General features: G+C 41.6%; 1 protein-coding gene across 1 annotated transcript in view; it reads right to left on the bottom strand.

Moving 5' to 3' along the window:
- The window catches only part of LOC112566923 (glutamate receptor ionotropic, NMDA 3B-like), an 82,951-nt gene extending 67,637 nt beyond the window's left edge, over window positions 1–15,314 (bottom strand). The window contains 1 exon segment of the mRNA XM_025243355.1: window positions 13,932–15,314. The gene's annotated coding sequence lies outside the window, so the exon portion shown is untranslated.
- Between the last annotated feature and the right edge of the window lie 846 nt (window positions 15,315–16,160).

The raw sequence follows: 16,160 nt of genomic DNA, 5'->3' as shown, positions 1-16,160 counted from the left end.
CTTTCTACTTGCTCAACGTTTTCCAACTGTCGCAGACTGTGACGGAGAGTCAGAACGAGGAAGGACGTCCCCAGTGAGCACTGCTCATCGATCTGACGTCTGGCGTCGCCCCCTGGATTCACAAGGGGACGTCACTGGGGTCAAGTTACGGGGTTGTCCATGGCGCCTTCTACAAAGAGTCACAAGGTTTAATGTGGAGAATGCAAGGAGAGAATTTAGTCTTGCATGATGGCGGACGTTGAATGGAAGCAAAATTCGGATATAGAGTAGGACAGAAAATATAAGCTTGCTCTCATACATCGTTATTAATTCCGTGGATATCAATAGAATTAGAATGTATTTATATGTTCGCACGTCTGTACGCGTGACACAGGCTCGACTAACATAAGGGTTTTGTTTCTCTTTCAATCTCAATGATTAAAAAGGCTTTTGATGGATGGTTCAATAAGACAATGGAGTTTTTCCCAGTAGTACCAGACAGATGCTATCCCCCTGTACAGACAGTCACTGATGTACAGATTGTTTTATTACTGAAGTTTCAGTCTAAAGCGAAATGAAATACATCCAGAAAAAATATTGCATATGTATGATCTCCCATCCCTAGTCAGACAGAACAGACAATGATTAGTAAGTTAGTTAATGAACCAAAAACTTTTAAAAGAAACGTCTAAGCATTCTGAAATCACACTAGACATCATCAAATGTTTGCTATATTTTTGTTGTTATCGTCGTTGTTAGTATTATTATTGTTTGAACGACAGTCTGTGAGGTTACAAGCCGTAAACACTTTCCAACAGTGTCTCAGTTTTCATCAAATCCAGACGGTGTCAACACCAGCGTCCTGGGATTTGTCTCCCATCGATTACCCGACAAAAGTCTCGCAAAAATGAAGTCCAGGGTGAGCGGGGGAGACGGTGGTGCGGTCAAGACATGCGTCCTACAAAATGTGATCACAAATATGTTCAGACTGTGGACGAGGGGAAGTTTGCAGAGAACAAGACGCCTTCAGCAAAGGTTAACCTCCAATAAAGGAAGGAGCCGATGAGGTAAAGAAAAAAACGAAAGTTATCACCTATGTTCACACACTTCATCGAAAATTAGGCTGGAGTTTCCCCTCTGTTACCTCCTAGACGTGTCCATAACTTTCTCAGACCAGACCTTTGCAATCCCCGTACAGATGTAGAGTTTGCTGGTATACAAAATACTTTGGGTACTCCAGCCATGTCCTTTATTCTGCATTTTGCATGCCTGTATTTATTCTGTCAATTTTCAAACTACTTGTATTTAAAGAAAACAAAAATACCTTTCTTCATCTCCAAAGGGACTGATGTTCAAAATCTTTTGTATCCAGAGGCTTGTTCATAATGAAGCCATTTTATGTGCACGTGTCTCCTCAAAGCATTCTTTGTTTTTGGTTCTTTCTCGATCTGGTATCATCATGGCAACAGCACCATCGACTGCTCAGTTGTTTTTTTTTTCCAGCATTTACCTAGCTTTACCTGATATGTCGAAGTGAATGGAATCCTCGATGTCTGCTTAACTGAATTTCTTTTTCTCTCTAGAAAAGGTTTATGTCACTACTCCCCGCTTGGCTATAGCTTTTAATCTTTGGCTCTGAAAAAAAAATTCTTTGGCTTTTTTAAGCATTTGGCATTGTCTCAAAAAAATCTTCAACCGTGCAACATGCAGTCTGAGAAAAACACAGTCTGCCATTATGTTTGTGTACACCGACCATATCGAACTGGTGTAGACATTATCATCAGTGGTCGGCCGGAACATTTGAGAACAGGGATGAACAGAACTCAGTGTCTGTGACAAGGTTTGTTCATGTTGAAGTATAGATTTATCTATCGTCCTTTTGCCGGTGGCTCTCTTGCACTGATGGTTAAGGTACACACTGGAAGGTCCGAGCATTCTTCGCAATGATTGATCATCTAGGTAACACACTTGAGGTACAAAAATGTCTTTCTTTGCTGTCATTGTTGCTCGTCCACTGAGCGCTATTCACAAATATCTATTATCCACCAAGGTTTTGTGGGGCTTTTTGTTTATTTTTCCAATGTTCTTTTATCAGAATATTTTGGAAGCTGGCGGGTGACGTACACAGAACCAACCTGAAAACCTAGCAACAGAATGGGAAAGAAAATAAATTTCTTTTGAAATTGTTGTCTGATCCTTCTTTAAGAATCCGCGTGCACTGGGCGCACCTTTAGCACTCCTCTTTACCTGCTAACACAAAAAAAATAAATAAATAAATAAATAAAAACACAGCTCACATCGCGGTTGTTGCCTCCCAGTGACGTAGGCACGTGCACGTGCAAATCACACGTGGAACTGATGGTGCACCACACCATAATCAAGAAGGGAAGAGAAAAGAATGGCAAGAGGGCCGGCAATTCTCATCACAGAGTAATGGTAACCTACAGGTAACCATTCATATCTTCTGCTGAAAACGCCGACAAATTCCAAAATAAATCTTTGATAATAAAACTTTGTCACCCTTAAAGTTCAAGATTTATTTTGTGGCCCTGTCCACTTTCAGGCCAAATAACTCTGCTCAGACTCAAGATATATTTTAGCTCGTAAGGTGCACCGTGTTCTTGAGCAAAGTATTGTCAATGGAAATAGTGAGATTGGCTTGATGTTTTAAATCTCCGGATTCAACGAACTGCTGAAAGGTGTCTCTTTTTCGCGAATACGAACAGAAAGCAGAAGAAGGGAAATCCTCTTTTTCCAGGGAATATAACTGATGTGGCTTTTCTTGGAAACTTAATCCTGCAACGTGCGAAATGGCTTTGTTCTGACCTTCTTTGCTGTGTTTCCAGTAAACCACTCTTAACCCGTTAATGTATGAGTCCATCGCAAAAGGCAAGTCTTAGAAAGCTTTACTCTGGCCTCATCATCTCATCATCACACAGCGATCATAACTTTCTCCTGGTACAGCTTTCGAGGTTCATCCTTTGTCCACTCTCAACACTGACCTTTACAGATATTGTACAAAGTTTGTTATCACAAGTCGAACTCCCATCCATGAAATGTTTTTACTTCCGAACAGCAATCAAGAAGACATTAAAAGACCTGTTGTTATCTGACGACCCTTGCGATGTCAACTAGTCCGACTTTCTCATTTTCACCATTGCATTCTGATAGGTGCCAAACACCAAGATCTTCCTTTAAATGTGCTCAAAATTTTTTTATGAACCTCCCATGGTTACTTTAGGAAATCAGGCATACGACAAGCACCCGTTTTCAAAAACAGTTTTAAAGAAAATAAACGAGTGGAAACATAAAGACAGAGAAAGAGGGGAAGAAAGGCAGAAAGAGAGAGTGACATACTTGCCCAACGCCTAAAGTTGATTCATTAGAAGTTATTCCAGACTGGAAAGATAAAATCACCCACGCCGACTATTAATGTCCTGGAAGCCTTTATGTTTAAAAAATATTTTTAAAAACTTCTCGGCAAGTAACTTTGTGATTTGATTTTTAAATTGGAAAACTCAGTGTATTTTCATAGCTTTTTTGTTTTTTACGGCCGAGAAAGTTTAAAGAATAAATGGCCTTTCCCAAGGATGCAGTCTAGGACAGGAAGGCATCGATGTGCATGATCGTCCGCCGCCATTTCCGCTGTGTTGACACGTGCAAAGAGCGCACCACGTGACCTCTGACGAGTGAAAGGCTGGCAAAGGAAAGGAATTTTAAGCCCTGTTTCATCTGAAACCGGTCCCAGGTTCAACAGAAGAGGCCACCCAAAGGACTTTCCGATCTTGCACTGCTTTCCTCCGTAGTCTTCTATCACTTTTCCCCCGCACTTCTTTGAAGTTGTCCGCGGGTTTCAATATCGGTTCCGACACAAATCATGAAAGACTGAATGCCATGAGCTGCTCGTGGGAGATAACTTTAGGACTTCGTTTTTAGTTTTCGTTTCACTGATGGTCTATTCCCAGTCCAAAATTATTGTCAAGAGAAATTTTATTCCCCAAATCAGACAGAAAAAAGACAGTGTCTGTTCTCCAGGTTGAAGAAGTGAAGTGTCATTTTGCAATACCTTTACATTTGACCAACAAGTTTTTTTCACCACAACCCACCTAAAAGTCGCAAAATATCCGCAAAAAAACCCCATCTGGTCATGAAACCATTCAGTCTAAAGTCCATTAGCAGACGGTTGCTGTGAAACTTCGATGTCCCGTGTGACTTCCCGAGACTCGTGTCCAGAGTTTATAATAAATTACTTTATTTGGCAAACTTTTCCTGCAGCTTCTCTGTCTCCAAAGAAGACCCAGAAGACAAGAGCTCCACTTTCACGCCGCGGGCCCACTTCACCCAGTTTCTATTTCCGCTCCATCTACCTGGTCAGGGGGCACAAATCAACATGAAACCACGGTTTCGCCATCACTGATAATATTCTAAAGGTGTTTGCTTACCACAGGGATGTCGGTTTGTCCCTGCAGAGAAATAGATATGTGGCCATGATTGATGGAGGGTCTCGAAAATGGGAAATGATGGTAGAGAGAATGGAAAAGTCAGTGGTTAGGTGGGAAAAGAGAAACACACATACTGAAACATTTATTTAAGTCAGTGTTTGTTTTGGATGTTAAAACACACATGAAGATAAACAGCATGCAGATGTGTGCGAGTAGAGAGGTGTAAAGATGAAGGTGCAGAATCGCTTGTAACTAAGATTATCTTTTGTTATTGTCCACTAGATGTCCAACTTTTTGTTTGAACTTATCTCCCTTTACCATTTTCCCTTCAGCATTTCTCGATGCTTTCGTGGAACAGTCCAAAAATATCTTATTGTAGTTTAATATCATGTGTATGAAAGGATTAAAATGTTATGGTCATTGTCGTGTCGTCTATCGTTATTTTTTTAAATCTTTGATTGGCTGGTGCACCCGCTTTAACATTCTTTACCTCCATAGAAAAAGACGATAATGGAAGGGAGATAATGCAAGCCTTTGGAGCACAACAGAAAGAAGTCCCAGACGACGAGGAAGCCGCTTAATCAATCCTAACGATAAATGCACGTTCTGAAACGGGAACCACAGAAGGGTTGGCCGTTGCAGTTTTTTTTTAAAACGACAAGGGACTGAACAGTTGCTGTAACTATGGAAACATAGAAATGTATTAAAGCACGCGACCTTCCCTGAATCATCGGAAAAATAGTTTGCTTGTTGGCGGCAGATAGTAGGAACAATAAAACTTAGTTGGCACGAAAATGCTGTTGCATAATTTGTTTGCTGGATGAGATCCATGGTACAAGAGAGGCATCGATCCTAGGGCATCTGAGTCACGCTTGTTATAGAGAACAAAGAGTCTTACACTTGTTTCTCACACACCTTACACATGCTTCTTATATATACATATACAACCGCCTTCTGTGATGCCTCCCCGCCGCATGCCATCATCTGGCACTGATTTATGGGTAGAAGTGATATCAGCTGGCACGGGTCCTGGGTACAGAAGACATAAAGTACTGCTGGCTCTGATGTTGGGTAGCTTTAAGCATCAAACATTCTCTTGTGAGTGAAACAGATGACTTGTCTTTAACTTTTGGAGAAACGATGACAACGACGTTTTGTGATTACAAATGTGAATGTCTGAAATTCCAGCAGGATAGAAGGAACTAGGAATAACCGAGAATTTCAAACACCAAGCCAGGTGGCTTTGGTGGCTTTAATCAAGGGTACCCTGACTTAGAGATAGCATCATCATAAGGTCCAGTACATGTTGGTGGTGGATACAACGGACTTACCATTTTATTCAACAACTTAAATGTCGCACAACTCATACAAATCACAGAAGTATAAAGTGTACAGACAATTTAAAAAAACACAGAGAAAGACAATATTCATCGAACTAAAAAAATTTTTTGTCTACGTTCAATTTTTTAAAACCAAATTTTTGGCGATTTGCACATTTCTAGCATGGAATGAATGATAAGTAAAATGTAACTCAATTAACTGTACTACTTTTTAAAAAGTCAGTCACACCCCAAATGGTGTGACTTTATTTCCTCTCAAATTAGTTTGTTAACTTGTTTCTTGATTATCGCTCTTTACATGCCCGTAATCCATCATGTAGCCAAATGGTGTATCCGTTTCTTCAGGAAGTAATTTTTATCGGAACCCAACAGTTCCGTGATGTTTAGAAAAGTGGTGACAACCTAAATGAAATCCCAAGGTCACGGTGGATGCTTCCTGTGGAAACTAAAAAAATGTGACATTTATCTCCGACCGTGTTTTGACTGGTTAGGAAATAAACAATTTTTTGAGGTTGTTTGACGGGACCAAAGAAATTATATTGGTTCCAGTGTGTCTTCTATGTATAAACTCTATGATGAACTAGAGTCTGAAATGTGGCCTGTTAAACAATCGTTGCTTAGTGTAACAGGTAAAGTACAGGTAGAATAAGGATAAGGATGATGAAATATTAGTTTGGATTTTCCCATCTCATACTTGCATCCTCACAAATGATTGTTTCACATTGGACTAGAAGACTCGTTTGTTTGGTAGATATTACTGTATTATTATTCCTGGGAGATGTTATAAGAATTTATTGAAATGTAAAGGTGTTCAGTCAGGTGTTCAGTCAGGTGTTCAGTCAGGTTCAGTCAGGTGTTCAGTCTCGTCCCTTGACTAGAGAGAAACGCATGGTTAGACATGGAAGCTCACAAGGCCCTCCACATCCCTGTTTTGGGCGATAATGAACAGGTCCTGCACATAACTACCAATCCAGTTTTTAAAGTGTATAATCAAGTTCTTACTTTGGCCACTGCCTCGTCGATCAACCTCTAAGGTGCTTTGAATGACAGTCTTCGACTATAGAGGTGCTACTACCCAAGAAGCTATAAGGCGTCAAAGGAAAAAAGAAACACAAACGACATCCTCGATCTTTGTCACCGAAGGAGAACCTTGAAAAGAGAGGGAAAAAAAGCAAACCCGAAGCAGCTTCCAAATACAAAGAAGTGAACTGTGCCATCAAGAAAGAGATAAAGGCAGCGAGGGAAAAGTGGATCGAGCCAATGCCGGACCACGGAGGAGGAAATGGCAGGACTAAGGACCAAGACAAGATCTCAGTAATCGAAAACAGCAATGGACATCTTCTCACAGAAAGCACTGCTGTACTTAACCGAGAGAATAAATAAGATCTTTACAACTTCCAGCTGAAGACAGAAGCTAACATCCTTCAAAACAACCAGACAAGCGAGCCTACAAGAACCACCAGACCTACGGGAAGAGGTCCAAACAACGGTAAACAGTCTGAAGGGAGGAAGTCGCTTCAAACCACAATTAGCTGATCATGATATATATAAATAGCTTGTAAATAACTCATAAATAGCTTGTAATCTACCATGGAGATTAGTTTTCCAATAATTTTCCTGTGTAAGAGCAACTTACTCATGTCAAAGACAAGAGTGAGTGGCAATCATCGTCACCTCCCACGTTTGTCTTCATGTTGCCCGCAATGGCTGACACCAGTCAAGGGTCAAATAAATGAATACAAGCTGTGTAGTTAAAACAAATGATTTGCATTGTGTGGTAGGAGTGGTTTTTAGCTGCAGTGTACATGAGTAAACGTATTCTGTCAAGGGCTCAAACAGTAGGAGACTTCAGATCACATGATTTGGGACGTTACAGACTTGCCCTCTATCAGCTCATGCTGATGTTCGTAGGCGTGCATTTATAGGTCGGAGGTCACAACCTTTGTTCCAATTTTGAGAACTCAAATCTCGAAATGAATGAGCGGTTTCGAAGAATAAAATGTTTGCACTCTGGGGACTTTTAAATCCAAACACAAAACTTCAGGCTGGCGGAGAAGCCCGATGCACTCGGAGACAGCCTTAGAAAGGACAGCCAGGCCCAGTCTGGACGGTCGCCACAATTTTGCAAAGCTGATTAAGCCACCCGGCGAAGGGACCTTTCCTTTGCACGCACGGACATAGAGAAGCATTTAATTTACCTTTCCTTAGAGACCTACTAGATTTTCTCGGTCGCCTCTTTTGTGAGAATGATGACATCACTTAGTCACGTGACGAGCAACACATAAAACTGTGAGAATGAGCAGAAGAGTCATCTTTGAGCCAACAGACAGCGCCCTCTGGAGTCAGTTCGATAAAATACTCACGAACATACTCTGGTTTTGTCGTAAAGTAAGATTCATGTATACTGCTTAAAGATGGATGGACTATTCGATAAACTCAGATTCACAAAGGACTTGTCTCAATGGTTGCGATGAATAATAATAATCCTTTGGACTTTTAAGTGACTAAAGTTTAAAGATTAAAGTATCGTGACACCTATTTCAGTTAACACAAGACAGCACACAGCACACATACACACGCACGCGCAGACATGTACAGTTTGTCTTTCTCCCGCCATCTTTTTATCCAACGCTGACGTAGATGAAATTGCACCTGTAAGGTCTGTAGGCCGCCATAACGACCACATCACTGCTCTAACACAAGTTTCTTTTTTTTCCTTCCTCGGTTCGTATGGTGCCCATCATAGCTTCCCATAATAGTTGGGTGTTGACTCCAGCTTGTACGTACAGGCACTTTTTTTTTCAAGCGAAGGAAATATAAACCGCAAAGAGTAAGTCACGTGCGTAAGAATACAGACTGTTTTTTTTTTTTAATTTCTCGTCTAAAGAGTTCCATGTCGAGTGTTTATGACGTCAATGCTAAACGGAATCCAGTGTTTTATGAGTTTTTTAAATCACTGCTAATGAGGATACAAACATTAAACATTTTTCTTTTTTTTTCTTTCCTATTCTTCTGTCTTCTTGATCGCTGCTATTCTTGCTTCCACATCGCTTCTCTTCTTACTTCTCGGTTTCAATTCCTGCTGCTACAAAACTTTTGTCAAGTAAACTTTTAATATTTTTTATTTCCGATTTCTGAAGCAAAGTCTTCGTTTTTCTGAAGCTGTGTGATGCCGGGAATTTAATTTCTACGAAACTAAATAGTTACATCTCTGCTAATCATTCTTCATTTGTAGGCAGTTAAATGGCTGCAACTTCGTTCTTTTTGTGGCACCAAATGGTTGAAGCAAGCAATTTTCGGTTTTTTCCCCTGTATGTGAAAGTCTAGCACTCGCCTACTGCTCGTCATTTCCGTTCAACTAATGGCTAACTTTGGGGAAATGTGTCTACATTTTGCCAGAAACTGTTTGGCGTGGACTCCAAGCTATTCTCTTCTTTTTCTAGTTGCTGATCCACACACCTGCCATGCTGGCATTTGTTAACTGTCTCTCCCACCAACATTAACAATTTATACTGTCACCTAAAAATTAACTTTGGTTGTACCCGGGGTTGACTGCCTTAAACAGTCTTGGCAGTGATAGCCACAGATGCTCTTTTTTTTCTACTGCCGCATTTCTTTAGCAATTTTATTGTTTTTTAATCTCAGGAAAATTTAATCACAAATTTAGCAATGTTCAGCGCAAATAAACACAATTATATGTTCTAATTTATTTATACAAAACATTTTACGCTAGCTCTACTTTGGAATTGTAATCGTATTTGTCTGAATTTTTGTTTTATATATTTTACCAATCACACAGTTGCTAATTCTTAAACTTTCATGTAATCTTTTTTAAATCTAGTAAAATATTCCATGGTATAAGAAAAAAGACAAAAATTACCCCGTCTATCTAAATACCTAAGGCTATAGACTTGTCTGCTTCAGTGAACTGTTGCATGCAAAACTTGCTCTGCAACACGTGCAGACATTCATCTTCCTGGTTATTTAAAAAAAAACATAGAGAAAATTAGCAGTGTGCAAAAAAAATCAAGAAATTTGAAAATACAGTAAAGCACTACTTTCAACGACACTGTAAAAAAAAGTGAAGAGAGTTTTTCTTTTTTGAATTCCAAGAAAGCCGAGCCATACCAAACTACCCTTCTGACTATCTCCACCCCTGCGTCTTTTAATCTTACATTCTCTGGCCCCCTGGAGACGGCTCCTCCCCCACCTCCTGTACCATCAGGTCCACAAAAAAAGCTAGAATAGAAACCGAAAGCAGTGATAATAAGACTTTTCAGGCCAAAATAATGGTGACAAGACTGAGGTTAAAAGAGCAAAAGCAGTATTCTTCAGTTTTGTGAAAAGGCTTTTGTAATTTTAAGAAAAGAAAAGACTTTTTGCCTGCTTCTTGGTCGGTATTGTGGTATGAAATCAAAATAATAAGACCTCCTTTCATGTGAGGAAGGACCTGGGATTAAAGTAGTGTTAAAGGCAGTCATTTTACTTGCAGGAGCAGCAACAATCTTTGTACATTTTTGTGACTAAGATTGTTGAGGAGCAGAGGCCATTTTATGCTGCAAGATGTTTGATCCCGAAAAAAATTATTCAAAAAAAAAAGGGATATGCAACTAATTTACTCACTGTCAGTCTTGTATATAAATAATAATGTCACAGAAAAGCAAGCAGAAGGAATATAAAGTAGGCAGACAGGGAGACAGACTCACACACAAATAAACAGGAAGACAGGTAGACAAACAAACCAACGGCAGGAAGACAAGAATGACAAGGTATGGGAATTATGGGAGCGGAGAATGACATTGTACCGCATGAGCCTCGTCATCACCATCTACAGTGTTCCTTATTAGAAAAGGTCACACAAATGGCTGCCGCTGTCTCTACCTCCGCACGAAGGTAGGTTCTAAATTATCCTCCAGTTAATTGCATGTAGTTTGTGGCTGACGCCAAATGTCACTCCGGTGAACCCGAGCTGCACAGGCTGGTTCATGGAGACTGCGAGCGACGAGAAAACTGCTTTAAGATTCAATTTTTATTAGTGGTAAGCAAGTAAGAGTTGCAGAAAGTCAAACTGCAAACAGTTAATACAATGTTTATTTCTGGTTTAGCTTCAACTTTTGTTTCTTTTTTCTTCTACTTCGAGGTAATTTAATTGATTATATCCATATGGAAAAGCACAACTTGTTCTCTACTGTCTCGAGTAGAAAATGAAATTGTTTTGTTTTGACTGTCGTGGACAGGTGGTAAAGTCCACTTTGCTTCAAGTCCACTTTGTTTCAAGGAATGAAAGGGGGATACATAGGATTAATATTGTAACCTGATGTCAGAAATCATTCTCCAGCAAAGCGTCTATTGATTCGTGGTTAAGTTTCGCTCTTATCATGAAGTCATCTGAATTTTATACACAGCAACATCTACAATCGCGACACCTGTTGCGAGAACAGCAGGTGGTTGAACGCCTTTATCATTGTATTTGTTACCTGTTGGAAGCATTCAGCCAACACCTCCTTCCTCCTGACACGCAAACATCTTACATATACAAACATTACAAGTGAACACATTTCCATAGAGCACATGTTACAAGTGTACACATTTTTTTTTACAGGTTAATAGCTACACATATTACACGTGTACACTTTCAAATTACAATGTTATAACCACAGATATTACAGGTGTACATAATTTTACAGAAGTTGATAGTGTTACAATTGAATATGTCACAGACATGTATAATACTATTATTACATATTAATATCACAAGCATGTGTGTAACAATGAACACATTCCCAAACACGTCTGTGCTCTACTCATAAGGCAAGGGAGAGCACTGCAGAGTAACCCCTGCCTCCCTCCATCTTTCAAAGACTCGTGAAAACTTCCAGTGACAGAAAGCGAGGATTCTTCAGCTAACTTTGGCTTTCAAGGAATGTCGAAAAAAAAAATTTAGAGCTTGCTCAAACGGTTTGCTTTGCATTCTCTCTCTCTCAGTGAATTCCTTGACACGTGTGTCCTCTGTCAGCCAATCTCAGCCGCCAGCAGTCGCAGCTACTCAAATGTTTAGTTAGCAACATGTCATGCATGGCTGAACGTGAGGGCTCATGCAAAGTGAGTTGGATTAACATAAAATATGATTGAAGGGTTAGTTACAAGGAAGAGTTTAATTATGAGTGATGATAGGGCTGACACTACACACTCTTTTGATTTGTGTATTTCGTGGTGAGTGAGTTACACTCAGTTATATACATTGGAGAAGATAGTCGACAGACAAACAAGAATGAAGTATAAAGGAAGAGGCAACGAACAAGAAATGAAAGAAAATGTGGCAGGTAATGAACCTAACCCTAAGGAAAAAACGCTCATATTAACTCATAGTACCCAGCACCAGCTTCCTTCACAACTTGTGACACCGCTCTACAGATATGTTCAGGAAAACGACTTCACACATAAATATTTTTTGCTGGTTAAAGGTTAAAAAAATATAAATAGATATATATAGATATGCGCTCATGTAATTTACATTTTAGTCTCATAGTATCACCACTCAAACAGTACATTTAAGTCCAATAAAAAAAACATAAAGTCAAACTTCAATATAAAGCACAAACCGAAAGACTTCAGTTCCAGTGCGGTAACAGCCCAAAGTATACATCAATAATCATCAATAATATCATACACTACATCATACACTACACTTCAACAATTCCCAAATCGTACTGTTGGTGTGGTTAACATCCAACCCAAGATCAGAAGCTGCAAAGGTCTTTGCCAGCATCCTCCCTATCCCCGCCTCACGCCCTTAAATCCTTTCTGACAGCTTGTACTGGCTTTGATAAATAGGCTGAAAATTGTAGTTTATGTGTCAACGCTATTCACTTTCAATTTAGAGTATATAGTCCACTGAATGCCTTGTCGAGTGTATAATGTCAACCGATGACATCACTGATGTCAAGCGATGCAGGTCTGAACCACAAGTCGGAGGTCGTGGAGTGCAACAAGCAAACACGAGGCTGAAAGGGCAACTTTCAGAGTTCATTGCCTTCTCCCTCCACATTTTTCTGTTTTATATCTTTGTGTTGTACTTTTTTGTTGTCAAGAGTCGCAATCGCTAATCATTTCGGTACTATTCCCCTATTGCTGGCACTCACTAATTGCCTGTAATTATGCTACACTAATCTTCTCAATTACTCCTGTACCAATCCTTGTAAGTAGTTACAACACATCGCTTTGTCAAAATCTATTACACAAGTCCAAACATTATTTTCAACCGGTGCACATCAGTTATTATTTGAACAAAAACACTGAATGCCGATTGGAAAGTTTGCACAAATCTTGTCATCAAAATGTCAGTTCTTGTCTAAAATTCATTTCCATCGAGAACAGTTAAATGCTTTATAAAGGACAAACACTGCCAGCATGAAAACATGTTATAATTGTTTTCAATGTCGATTTATGAGCCTCCTCCCTTCTAAATAAATCCCAATGTATTGCACAGTTTTCAAATGCATGTCATATTTCGGAAAAATTTAAGTTTATTGCACCAAGGTATTTTTTATTTTGAAAAACAAAGTCGCTGAACAGGATGGTTCTGTAACCTTGTATTTACTTCTGAGAAGAAGGCCTGAGTTCAATACCTACTTGGACTACTTCAGTCAGATACCAAAGAAAACTAGAAAGATATATTTCTCAGAAAGTGAGTAGTTCGTTCGCAACTTGCTGTTTCGCAACATCTGAGTACATGAACTGTTTTTAAACTATTGAGCGCACACGCTGACACCAGCACCCAGAGAGAAAAAGTGAGAGAAAGAGAAAGACGAGAGCAGAGATGGAGCAGCAGGCAGCCACCAGCCCACAAACGACAAGACATTAAAAGACTGTAGTTCCTTTACAGCCGCTTGATTGTTGATCGTGTTATTGAATTTTATCGCCAGTTCTTTTCTATTTTTTTCCTTCCTTTCACGTGCCTCGCCCACATTCATTCTTCGGCCTTTCGAAACCTTTCTTACTTTCTTTCCAGCCGTTCCACATTTCTTTCATTAGCCGTCTGGCTTTCCCTTTTTTTCTCTCTGTTCACATGTGGTTTCAAACACTTTAGAGCATTTATTATTTAAACTTCTCGCCTCCTTTCTTCCAACTAACATTGTTGAAGATACAAAAAAAAAAATAACAGTCTTACCATCGTGAGTCTTTCAGTGAAGTCCATGGTTCGTGACGATCAACTCATCAGTGTCCTGTGAGCTCACAAGTCCATTCAGTATTTAAGGAGAGGTAGAAACAGTCGTTTAGCCTCACTCCGCCTGTGCGTCTCTCCGCCGACCGAGCAAGTGTGGCAATGGAAGCAGCGACCGCCACGTAAACACACTGACACGTGTCTACAGTAGGTCTGCTAGTCCGGACTCCACACCCGATGGCGAGCCTGCCCGCCACCCGAGACGGGTGGATGTCCTCCGAAGGTATCAGTGACACAGTTTTTAACCCTCGACAAATCCAGGAAGGAATTAAGAAATGTTAATCCAGTTTGTCACCTGTATCCTGATTTTGTCTACAGGACGATTCCATGTTGGTGGACCCATGTTCCAGTGTCTGGATCCTTCTCTGGAGTACGACACGTACCTGTGTGGCTGGTTTGTTTATTTGTTTTGTTTTTTTTTCTGTCGTTCAGAAGTCAGGGACTGCCGTGAGGGTCACGGTGACTTGCTGGCGAGTCCTCACGGATCTGACTCAGTCGCCGTTGTCGACCTCTGCTCGCCGCGCGCTTCACTGCAACCCGTGTCGTGAGGGTGGGGTGGGGATGCCGGGAGTTCTGCGTGATTTGCCTCCTCCTGACCCGCTCTCTAGCGCTCACCGTGTTTTTAAAGCGGCTGCTGGCGCCCCGCAACATGCGGAGGATGCTAGCTTTTTATTCTCTGTCGTCCGTGACACTCTCCACATGGAGCAGTGGCCAGCAGAGACTGTCGACAGGCGATGTGGAACAGCCGAGGTACGTCAGAAGGACACACACACACAGAGATAGAGAGAAGGAAGGGACGGTGAGATGACGCACACGATTAGCGGCAGAGACGTCAAGGGCCTTCACTCGCTTGCACGACACCGCGCTGATTTATATATTAGACACTGGGTCGTGTTCTTCCACTAGCAGGGCGTGTTCTTCTCTTCTGTTAGAGAGAGAGATTGTAGGGGAAGGTAGGAGTAGGATAGCCGACACTGCCAGAGGAAACATCGGAAGACTGGGAAGGAGGGTAGTGTGTGAGTAAAGAACAGGTGGAGGGTGATTTGGGGGGATGGGGTAGGTTGGCGCACGTGGAGGGATTGAGAGGTGAGTGACTGAACTGGCCGCGACCTTTATTCTCAACTCTTTGCATCTCCTTTCCCGATTCTGTGTCGTAACAGCTGCTTTTGTTCTTTTTATTGGCGCATTCGCTTGACATTCGATCTCACTCACTCCCCACTTTGCTGTATCCCACACCATCAAAACACCCCCCAGCTCCTACCCCAATCTCTGCAATTCGTTGGCGTCCTGTTTAACCACCTTTACTCAACCTCCCCAACCCGCATTTCGTTGCATCTACTCCTCCTCTCGCGCCATCTCTCACAAACCCCCGTGCCAGCACCAGCCCTTGGGGACTCAGCCTGCATTACCGTCAGAAAGTTTCGAGCGGGGTGGTGAGGATGAGGGTGAGGATGAGGGAGGGTGGAGAGACGACCACTGACAAGGAACAGCACGGTGATTTCTGTCTGGCCTCGCGCGCTCGTCTGCTCCTGAGTGCGCACGCGCGAACACTCTCACACACACACACTATACGTACACGTGAGAGGGAAGAGAGAGAGAGAAAGTTGCGGAGAGAGAGAAAAAGGAAGGGGGAGTAGAAACAAAGCGCGCGAGCTGCTTTGCATCGCCGTCTGCTGCATGCCTCCGTCCGTCTGACGACCAGCCAGCCGACCTGCCTGCCAGATGTGCTATGCACGCATCCATGCACCGCAAGTTCGCGCTCAGTGGCCTGTGACGATGAGACGAGCAGCTCCTGGCTTACGAGCCCCCGACACACACACAGACACACGCACGGTGGTGGTGACAGGGCCACGACCCCGTTCGGTCTTTGGAGGAACCGTCTCCGGTCCCTCCCGATTACTGATCATTAAACTCTGTAAACACCGGTCCCTAGACGGTTGCAGCGTGTCATCATACCCAGTGAACCGTCTTTCCGTCTTCATCGCCTTGTCTTACGAGCTTAAAAAACGGTAGTGAGACGTTCTGTTATTGATATATTATCGATCATTAAACGTCTACCACGGTAAAGATGTATGGTGATGTCATAAATAATAACATCGTGGGGCAGGCCTTTGATGTACCGAGAATTCTTGTCCTCCGGTCCTTCTGAACCTTCTGTCCCATCTTCTCTGCGGA

The sequence above is a fragment of the Pomacea canaliculata genome, linkage group LG1 (assembly GCF_003073045.1).
Source record: "Pomacea canaliculata isolate SZHN2017 linkage group LG1, ASM307304v1, whole genome shotgun sequence".
Classification (NCBI taxonomy): Eukaryota; Metazoa; Mollusca; class Gastropoda; order Architaenioglossa; family Ampullariidae; genus Pomacea; species Pomacea canaliculata.
The sequence above is the reverse complement of the archived record's forward strand: the minus strand, read 5'-3'. Positions and strand labels throughout refer to the sequence as shown.